Consider the following 9,728-nt stretch of genomic DNA (forward strand, 5'->3'; position numbering starts at 1 on the left):
GCATATTAATTTTGTTTCTAGCGTTTTCTTCAACTGATAAGAAAGACAGATATCATAAGAGGCAATGTCAGGTTGGAAACAGTCATCTGTTTTCTAGCTAAATCCTCCTCCAAAGACAGCAACTTGCAACTGGGATGTATAGCAGCTGAAACTGTAATGGTGCATACAATGTTTAATTGTGCATATGTGATACACACTATTTAGCTTTTCCTTTGTTTAATGCAGCACACAGAAATTCCCAGGAGGCTGGGGAGGGTCATATCCATGGATGAATGAGAAAAGAACATTAAAATTATCATTATAGGCCTTCCTCCCTTTGACTTAGCCGGGTGATCCTTAGAAGATTTAGAGTTCAGGTTCAGTTCAGATAAACATCCAAAAGTTCATAGGTTTACCCAAACTATCTGAATCTCTAGAGCCCCAAAATGAGCTGGAAATCTCCAGAACTACCTTTCTTTGGGGATTTCCTGCTTTTCCACTTTTGGACTGAAATCAGAAGTGAAACAAAAAGGAAGAAAAGAAAACAACCACCTAAAAAGCATTCAGCATTTCAGAACCTCAGCACAACTCATTAAGTTACACTCAAAGTTCAAGAATACTCACATGGACTTGTTATCAAGTGTTTTGTTGATCCCTCTTTTCTTATTAGCTTTTGTGTCTGGATCAGAGCATGTTTACTTTTTCACCTGTCTTCTCTCACTCACTTTCTTACTCTTTTTTACCATAAGAGTTTTTACCCGGAGCACATGTTAAAAAGACACTCTGTTCTTCTACACACTTGCAGTACATCTACACGGCACATTTTAGTCTTCCAGGGAATCTCTCTCCATCCAAAACTTTTATTAAAGCAGGGGCTTAGAGGTGAAGGGAAGAGACAGGGAGTAGAGTGAAGTAGTTTACAAAGTGCTGACATTCATAGCAGATAGGCCTCTCATTGGCATAGGAGCTGCTGGTTTCCCTCTTTGACACCGATATGGAAAAAAATATCAGCAGCCACACTATCAACAAGAACACAACCCTCTGATCAGCCTTTGTTTGCTTTCCCAGAGCAGATTCCCATCTACGCAGTTAACTGTGGCCATTCATTTTCTCTGTTGTAAAAATGTGTTTTCAATCACCTTTGGGACTAAGACTGATGAACTGTGCTAAATGAAGAGCACATTGCCTTGTAGTAGTTTCCATCATCCCCTCCACCTGGAAAGCCAGAGAGGGGCATGGGCACCCTGGCCACGACCACTGTTCACTTGGCATGCTGTGAGGAGCTCACCTCCCCACAAAGCTCTGCAGAAACATCCTCCCCATTCACTCAGCAATGTGCTCTGCCACCTGCATCAGGCTGACAAGTATTCTCTCAGTCATTTCTTATGCTAGCAAGTGGGGAAAAATATGATTCATAACCTAGGCACTGTTGAAGGAGCATGTAGTCCAATCTAAAAGGTGTACATAGAAGTAACTCTTTCCCTGCTACATTCATCCAGCTACCAGCAAGGTACCAGCTTAGGGACTTCCTAAGAAAATTTGCATCTGCACCATCGTGTTTAATACCTACTTGCAAACCCATCATCTTCAAATTTGCCTAATACTTTTCTGATCTGCTTATGCTTTTGTCCAGGAAAATATTTTGTGGCAACGGAGTCCATGACTTAATCATACTTCCTTTTGCCTGACTAAAATCAGCTACCTGAGAATTTAAATGAGTGTTTGTAGCTCCTGTTGAATGACAAATACTGTATAGAGAATTCCATCTATTATTCACCTTCTCTATTCTTCATTCACTCTCATTGCTTTTAGAGGCAATGATCATCCCTTGCCTGCAGTCACTGTCTTCCAGCCTAGGGAGCCTATCAAGCTTTTTGTCAGGTAGAAGTCATTCCATAGCATTTTTATGATCCATCTCTACAGTTCTTCTTAAAACCCTTTGCATTTTTCAGTGACGGGATTTCCAGAGTTGCGCACAGAAGACACGGTATGACTGCACTGTGGCATGATGCTCTGTACTTTGACTTCTATTTCCTTCCTACCAAATGCTACCTGACTGTCAGAGCAGTCCATGACGACACCTGAGATGCTTCCCCCCAAAATGGGTATATCTATTTCCTGCATGTCATGGAATAAGTATAATTTGCACTAGTTTCTTCACTCTTCATTTACTGAGATGAGAAAATAACCTGAGAGATCAGATTCAGCCATTCAGCATCATAATAGTGCCTACAACTCCCCATGGTTGACTTGATTTTAGATTCTCCTGAATAGTTTTGTATTATTAGAAAATCTTGTACTTTCACTATTCTTCCCATTTTTAGTTCAGGAAGAATTTGAATGACATGGAACAGACCTGTGTCAGTAACTTCCCCCTCCTGTGATTACCATTCCTTCTATTACATCATTACAATGTTCTAGCTAACTGGGGAAGTGTTTTCTACATCATTTTCACCCATTTCTTGGAGGCTTGCCACATCCATCCTCATAAAAGCATGAAATACTTCTTAACTGACATGGGTTATGAGTTAGTAAAGCAACGTGTTTCTCTTCCATACCTCATTGCTGGGTCTCAGTAAACGCTATGGTACGTTAGCTCTTTGTGAAAAGACCTTATGCAGAAAGCTCAGCTTCCTTTTCCCTCTCCCTTCCCATCCCTCACTTTTTTGATGTTCTTGGTTGGCTTTTTTGGTTGGTTGGTTGTTTTTGTTGTTTTTTTTTTTTCTTTTTTTTCTTCAGACCAGTTCAGGGTTGATCTGGGGCTTGCTTCTTATCACCACTGGCTCAAATGCTTGATATTATCCAATATCCCCAATAGTGTTCTGGGTTTTTAGCCCTGTCCCTCCACTTGCACTTGAAGCCCAGAGCCTGGTACAATTCCACCCCCTCCAGAAAAAAACTACCAGTCAAACCGGCAGCTGAAATTCATGTTTGCTGCAGCTTTCCAGAGAAATGTCTCTTGGGACTCACTCAGCCACTGATGAAAAAAGGCATGAAATCCAGCAGCAGCCCAGTGTCGCTGTCCCCAGTGCATTGATGCTGGGGGAAGAGGAGGGGCACAGCCAGGAGCACACACAGTACATCTTCTCACCAGATGGTGCATCAGACCTGTTGGAGTTTAACTTCTAATTAAATGAAGAACTAAGGGCCACATTGAGTCACAGCATCAGTTTGCTCCAAACCAGATGTCTGCAAGATACCACAATAATTGTATTCATGTGAGCCCAAACCCAGGCTGCGGGTGGCCACTGTCCAAGCCTCATATACCATCTCCACCAGGACAGGAAGTCTTCTCCAACGGCGAGCTGACAGCCCCTTTGTTCTGGGCCTCCGTGCCCTGAAAGCCTCCTCTGTCCTCCGTGGCACACGTGAAGGCCAACACTCCTGCAACACACCACTGTCTAACCAGGCATAGAAAACAGGCTGGCAGCAAAAGCTCTGTAAGTTTACCCAAAGCTTCCTGAAGCAGCACTCTCCTTGCCAAGGCACCTGGTAACTGTGCAACGCACGCACAGTTTTGCTAATTTTTCCCGGCAGCTCAGCACGTTGACCAAGAAGCCCTCTGTGCCAAAATCCCAGACATGCGCTGTAGTCCTGGCTCAGAGCAAATGGGCAGGAGGTGTCTGAATTGATAAGCCTACTAGACCTTTAGAAATCATGGATAAATCTATGAAGCCTTCAAAAGCCCCTGGATAACATTTTCAGTAGACGGACAGAAGGAAAATTAAAAAAGTTCCAGGCCAAGTCGCATGGCAGCCCTAACATCTTTCCTGGAGCCCTGCCTCCAGATCTCCATCAGTGCTGCACAACAATTTCAGAGAAGTGAGGTCCATAAGGCTCCAAAGAAGCAATAATGATTTATTTGGGTAAAACCTGAAGCCAGCAGCCTACCTGTAATGTTATTTGTCGAGCAATGGCAACAGCCTAGTACAGATTTTATATCCTGGGCATTGACTCAGTGTCAAATATTTAATGAAAAAAAAAAAAAAAGAAAATAAAAAGTAGCTGATCCAAGAACTGGCAATGACTGTACTCAAGGATCCAATCCCTCTCTTGCCTCCAGTCCCCTCCCTACTCTGCACCCTAACTTTCCCCTCCCTCTCTGCCTTTCTCACTTGGAAGATGTTATTGTTTTACATGGCACATTCCCAAGCTGCTAGACCAGGACAGTAAAATTATTCACTGACTTTACTGTACTCTTCTACCAGTCGCTCATTTTTTAAGCTTTCAGCCCTCCTTCCCTTCACCCCCACCTCCTCCGCTCCCCAATGAAATTCTCTTTTCCCTTCTCTCCCTCCCTCTTTGCTGGGCAGAATCTGGAAAAAAGAAATCGAGGCCAAACTCAACAGAACTACTGCTGCGTAATAGCAGTCCTTTTTCACACACAGATGGTCAGTCAGAAGAATGAGCGCTTTATAAGACAGACATCATGCTGGTCTTTGCAATCCTGTTCTCCTGGACCTCAGCAGGAGTTTTTCATCACCAAAGTGGATAATAACTCTGTCAGACACCTCATACGCACAGGTATTAATAAAAAAAGAAAATACTGTAGTGACTGATTTTACAAGAAACTGGGAATCTTAACGTGATAGTTAAAAATGCGCATGATGATTATGCACAACCAATAGCTATGTCAACAGGGGTTTATGGCAGGTTGCTAATAAGCAGGGAATGTGCTTATGTATACATCTATGGTTTTGCACTTTATTGACAACATTTCAGTGGCCAAAGTCCACGTACCATTGCATAGCCATGTACACACACACGCTGTATGCTTGTAAACACCTAAGTGGCCATATACATTGCCGTGTTTGCATATGGAAATGCCATTTGCATGGGCTTTACAGAATCACTGTCTGAAACATAACAAAGTGCTAGCGCTTATGCATGCCTTTGTTTCTGAAATTTGGCTGAACATACAAATAAAAAAAATAACATATTTAAGCCTAAGAAAATTCCTTTTTCTCCAAACTTTCTAAGTTTTGATGACTCAGAAGGTAGGTTTCTATCACTATTAACTCGATGCTAAAATCTTGTTTTTTCTTATGATAGATCCAGAGTGTCAAGATCCCATACAAAGACATAGCGCCAGCATTCCCTAACCCAGAAACATAGCTCCCTTTGTTTAAAATAGAAAAATATTTTCAGAAGCTCCTACATTTTCCTACACCAACAAAAGAAGCCAAGCTAAAAAAAAAAATATCACTACAATAAGTTTGAACTAGGAGCTCTGTTCTGAGTCATCCTTTTTTTTTTCCAGAAATGAAAATTCTTAGCACTTTTGTAGCTAAGCATTTTCAAATTCAAGTTGAATGAAACTGTGTGTGAACTCACTTCATTAGTCATTCCCTTCATTTGCCAAATGAGAAGGGGCAGCACTTTATGCTTCTGCTCAAAGTTCTTCTGCTAATATATATGAGATCTATTCTGATGTTACAGTCTAAAAATTGATTCCTCAATGGTATAGAAAGAAATTACACCATCATAGAAGCTTAAAGATAATTCAGATGACAAACAGAAATGAGTTTGCTGACATCCTTTTGTTGCCAGCAGACTGTAGCCCACCTAGCACTAAACAGTTATGGTGTACGTGGAAGGAGAAATCCCTGTCAAGGACACATGCTCTCCACAGGTGAAGCAATACCCAGTCTTCAGCTCTCAAAATCTCCACTCTTCCTTGGGCATGGTGATAAGACATATCCTCTCTCCCTGCCCTTGCTACCCTCTTTCTCCTGTTAGGAAGTCTTCTCCTTTTCCTCCCTCCCCAATTCTGCGTTTCAGAACCGCTTCTTCACACTACTGAAATTACTGAAAAATAAACACCATCAACAGCATCGCACCAGTGATTTGTACTCTCCCCTGGGTGCAAAATTAATTCAGGATTTTGTTCAGGAGTTGCCAAAGAGCAGCATATTATCAATCGTTAAAGAGCTGCATGGACAAAGCTGTGAGCGAAGACTGCCAAGAACTGGGGTTTGCTGTGCCCACCTCCGTTTGGTGCTGTCAAGCCCTCAGCTTCATTCTCCAAATGTAATTAAATAAACCAAGTCAGCCTTTTCAGCATCAATCTCATCCACCATAAATTAATTTTAGGGGCATTTTCCCATGGATTCAAGCTGACTGACCTGGATTCCATGCTTCCCGTTTACACCAAACATAAAAATTAACCATAAAAATTAATAGCAAGTGTTCAAAAGGAGAGCTCACACATATGGAGCACAGAATAAGACTTCAGAAAGAGAGATAAAAAGTGTTTAGCCATTGGGGGTGGAGGGGAAGACAGTTGAAACAGCAAGTCTCTGAGTGTTACAAAAAGTCATTTAAAACAAATTTATGTTATACTGTGGTATAGCACAAATAGATTGTGTATTGACTTCGAAAGCACAAAATCACATACACTCCTGTTTTCAATCAAACTTCTCAAACTTGTAGACACTTTTTAATGATTATTAATGCCACACACTCATACCACATCAGCAAAACTCTCATTAAAGGGGGTGAGAGAAAAGAAGAAACTCACCCTACAGACAAGTTTTTCAACAACACCTATCTCATTGACTGAAAGAGAGGGGAGAAGAGAGAAAGTATTTCAGCTGGATTTTGAAACCAAGAGACCTCTTCCAACAGTGATTGCATTAAAACCTTCCTATCTATCTCCCTTTCACTCCTGCCCTGCTTCTCTCCCTCTGCTGTTCTTGCTGCCAGCAGCTCCCAACCTTGCCCTCCAGCACAAAATGTTCTTTCTCCATCTGGGCCTCGGTCACGTAAATTGCTCTGAATGGCAGGATCCCCAAGCGCTCATGAAGCTCCTGCCGAAGTTAATGAGACTTGGCACGAGGTCTTCTTACAGTGAATGATTTGCAAGAGCAGCACCTCATTCCCTATTGGAGACAACACAAAAATCACTTCTCCACCAGCAGTTTTCAGCCTCGGCTCTAATTTCTTCACAAGTCAGGAATATTTTTTGCTTTATACCTGACTTGACAGTTAGTAATACTACTGTGAGTACACACCACCTGATTTTATATGATTTAGAAAGAGCAGAGAGAGCAAAGATAACAGTTTCATTATAAGTTTTAAGTACCCATAAATCTTTCTACATCAAACCATTCCCGACCTCCTGAGAGGGGCTCTCCAAACACTGAAGCCATGCCTATTTGGCAAGAACTACAGACAGGGATTTCTTTTTTAGCCTCCTTCGTCTCTGCAGAGGGCAAAAATCTTGGATAGAAAACCTTGGTCCAGAAGCCTTTTTCTTTTCCTGCAACAGTTAGAGGCACAGCAATGGTTTTAATAGAGCTCTCTAATGACTCTATTGCTACTTTTTATGACTATTTTTTGGAGCAATAAAGTGGCAGAGGCAACAATATTGAGTCATTGACTTTTCTGCAGTGGAGAAGGGAGCATAATGAGTCCATAAAGTTATTTTCACTCAAAAACCAGCATCCAATGTGTTTCTGGTTCCTGTGACACACAGTAAAAATCCTTTCTCACCTGTGGACTTTCTTGGTTCACGTCAAGCAGGCTTACTCTACCCACTACCTGGGGATAATTTCAGCAGTCCCACCTTGCTTTTAACCTGTTTTACAGTAAGTCCAATGACTATTCCTGAGAGCGGCTGTTACGGAGAGGAGAAGATCAGTATCCCCTAAGCACCTGAGGGGAAAGTGCAGGAGTGATGGGCACCTCTACAGCCAGGTTTATCCCACCTGTATAGAGCACATATATATATGTAGAGCACAATGCAGTTCCCTCCAGCTGATCACATCCCAGGTGGGTTAAATTGTCCCATCCTTCTTGACCGACTTTGAAGAGGGTCAAGGGTCCTAATTTGGTGACAAATGCAGAAGGGGATGACTCTAGACACTTGCACAAGTAGTTTTTCTAACATCAGGGACCTTGCAACTGAAAATAAAGCAAACACTCATTCACTACACATTATAAAATTTCAGACTGAAACTGGGAGACCCATACAAAGGCTGTGAGATAAAATCCACTGAAGAAAAGTGATGGTTTTTTACCACTGATTTCAATGGCAGTGGGATTTCACTCCTACTTATAGCCAAAAGTCTAGGTTGGGTGTGAGATCCCCCTATACATTCAGTAGAAAACTTTACAAGAGTATATCAAAAATAGCTATCTAAACTAATCATGGCTATATATTTGTACGTCGTTAACCAAAACCAAATGTTTTCCTCCACAATTCAGTTCTCACTACAGTTGTATGTGCTAGGCTGGAGCAAACTTTGTGACATACTTCTGTGCAATGCTGTACTCCAGCAAGGCATGTCAAAAATGCAAACTGAATAGTAAAATTATTTCATTTCCAAAATAAATAGTGTTTTTGGTTAATACTGGTACACAAAAGGCAGGTATTTTAAATTAAGGAATCTGGAGGAAATTAGTTTCTCAAAAAGCTTCAATTAGCTTTCAAATTATCTCTTTCACAATGTGTACAAATATTGCTAACCAGACTCCACTGAAAAATGGATTCTCAATAATTTTATTTAGCTAATAGTTAACACAAGGATAACAACACACATGCAAATTTAAAATAAAAACATATGTGGGGATTTTTTTTCCCAAATAAGAATTTGAAACAGATGTGCTCTTTTAACAGTACTTCTTCACCCAATGCTTTTCTCTTCACTGTTTGTATTTTTAAATGTGTGTTTTTTTTTTCCAAAGGTACAGTAAGATATAAACCTAATAAATTATTCTCCCTTTTATCTGACAAGTGAGGTTTTTAAATAACATATTCTATCTTTATTTCTTGCTGGCATAACTCATTCACATCAATTGGTATTTGCACAGAGAGCTGACTGCAGTTCAAATATAAGCAGGGATATTATTTTCTTTCAAACTGTATTTAAAAACCAACATAACAAAGTTGCAGGATGAAAACATTATAATACTCACTCCTGTTTGCGCAGTCCTTTCTCTTCACTAAGTCCCTGCTTTTAATGGACACTGCCATCCTATTCCTTCTCTCCTTAAGTTTTCAAATAGCAGTGCCTAACACTTAGAGGGAAAAAATTGTTGGAGCAACTTTTCAGTCCCAGAACCAGAAAACATTGGAAAAGATATTTGATTCTTTTTTTTCCTCTTCAAAACTTAATATGTAACATTTGGGGAAGAAAAAAAAAAAAAGGAGCAAATATCTACTAAAGTAAAATTTCATGGAGCAGCTTAAATATAAAAGTTAATAATGAATCAGCTCCATACCAAATATACTACACCTGAATGTGTTCTCTGAGATTTGCATCTCTGAGATATGCCAATATGCAAATAGCAACTTAAATTCTTACAACAAAATGCCTTCAGCTTTTCTTTTTTTTTAGGAAATTGTCTCCAGGTTTTTCAGAGACATTTAATTATGGCAAGCTCCATTAGCATTCACTTGATGATGAGATGTCTTGGCCCACCCTTATGATACAAGGTGCCCTTGCACAAAAGCATTTTGGTTCAGCATAATCCAATTCCAAATAACATGCCTATCTACGTGACTTCATATTCAGATGCTCTAAACAAATATTCTCTAAAATGCCCTGTATTTACAAGAGATATACTTAAGGAGTAAAGGCAAGAATCAATAAAGCTAGGCAACATTCCTAAATTTCTACTGCGTCTAAATGGCAGGGTGTGGGTAGCCAGGGCCCTGTGTGGAGGAGGTCCCGGGCTGCTCACCACCAGGCCCTGCTGACTGAGCACCCCAAAACTTCAGCCTGTCAGGGAAGTCCATGGCACCT

At 40.7% G+C, this 9,728-nt stretch overlaps 1 long non-coding RNA gene across 3 annotated transcripts in view; it reads right to left on the reverse strand.

The window, feature by feature from the left end:
* LOC121066795 overlaps positions 1–9,070 on the reverse strand; it is a 37,935-nt gene extending 28,865 nt beyond the window's left edge. Inside the window, exon 1 of one of the 3 annotated variants that reach the window (XR_005817956.1) lies at positions 8,899–9,070. This is a non-coding gene — a long non-coding RNA (uncharacterized LOC121066795). Of the gene's footprint in view, positions 1–7,473; positions 7,758–8,898 lie in introns of those variants that run through there. The other 2 variants (XR_005817957.1, XR_005817955.1) reach the window with 2 other exon arrangements.
* Positions 9,071–9,728: the final 658 nt, after the last annotated feature.

This window comes from Cygnus olor, chromosome 3 (genome assembly GCF_009769625.2).
Source record: "Cygnus olor isolate bCygOlo1 chromosome 3, bCygOlo1.pri.v2, whole genome shotgun sequence".
NCBI classification, from domain to species: domain Eukaryota; kingdom Metazoa; phylum Chordata; class Aves; order Anseriformes; family Anatidae; genus Cygnus; species Cygnus olor.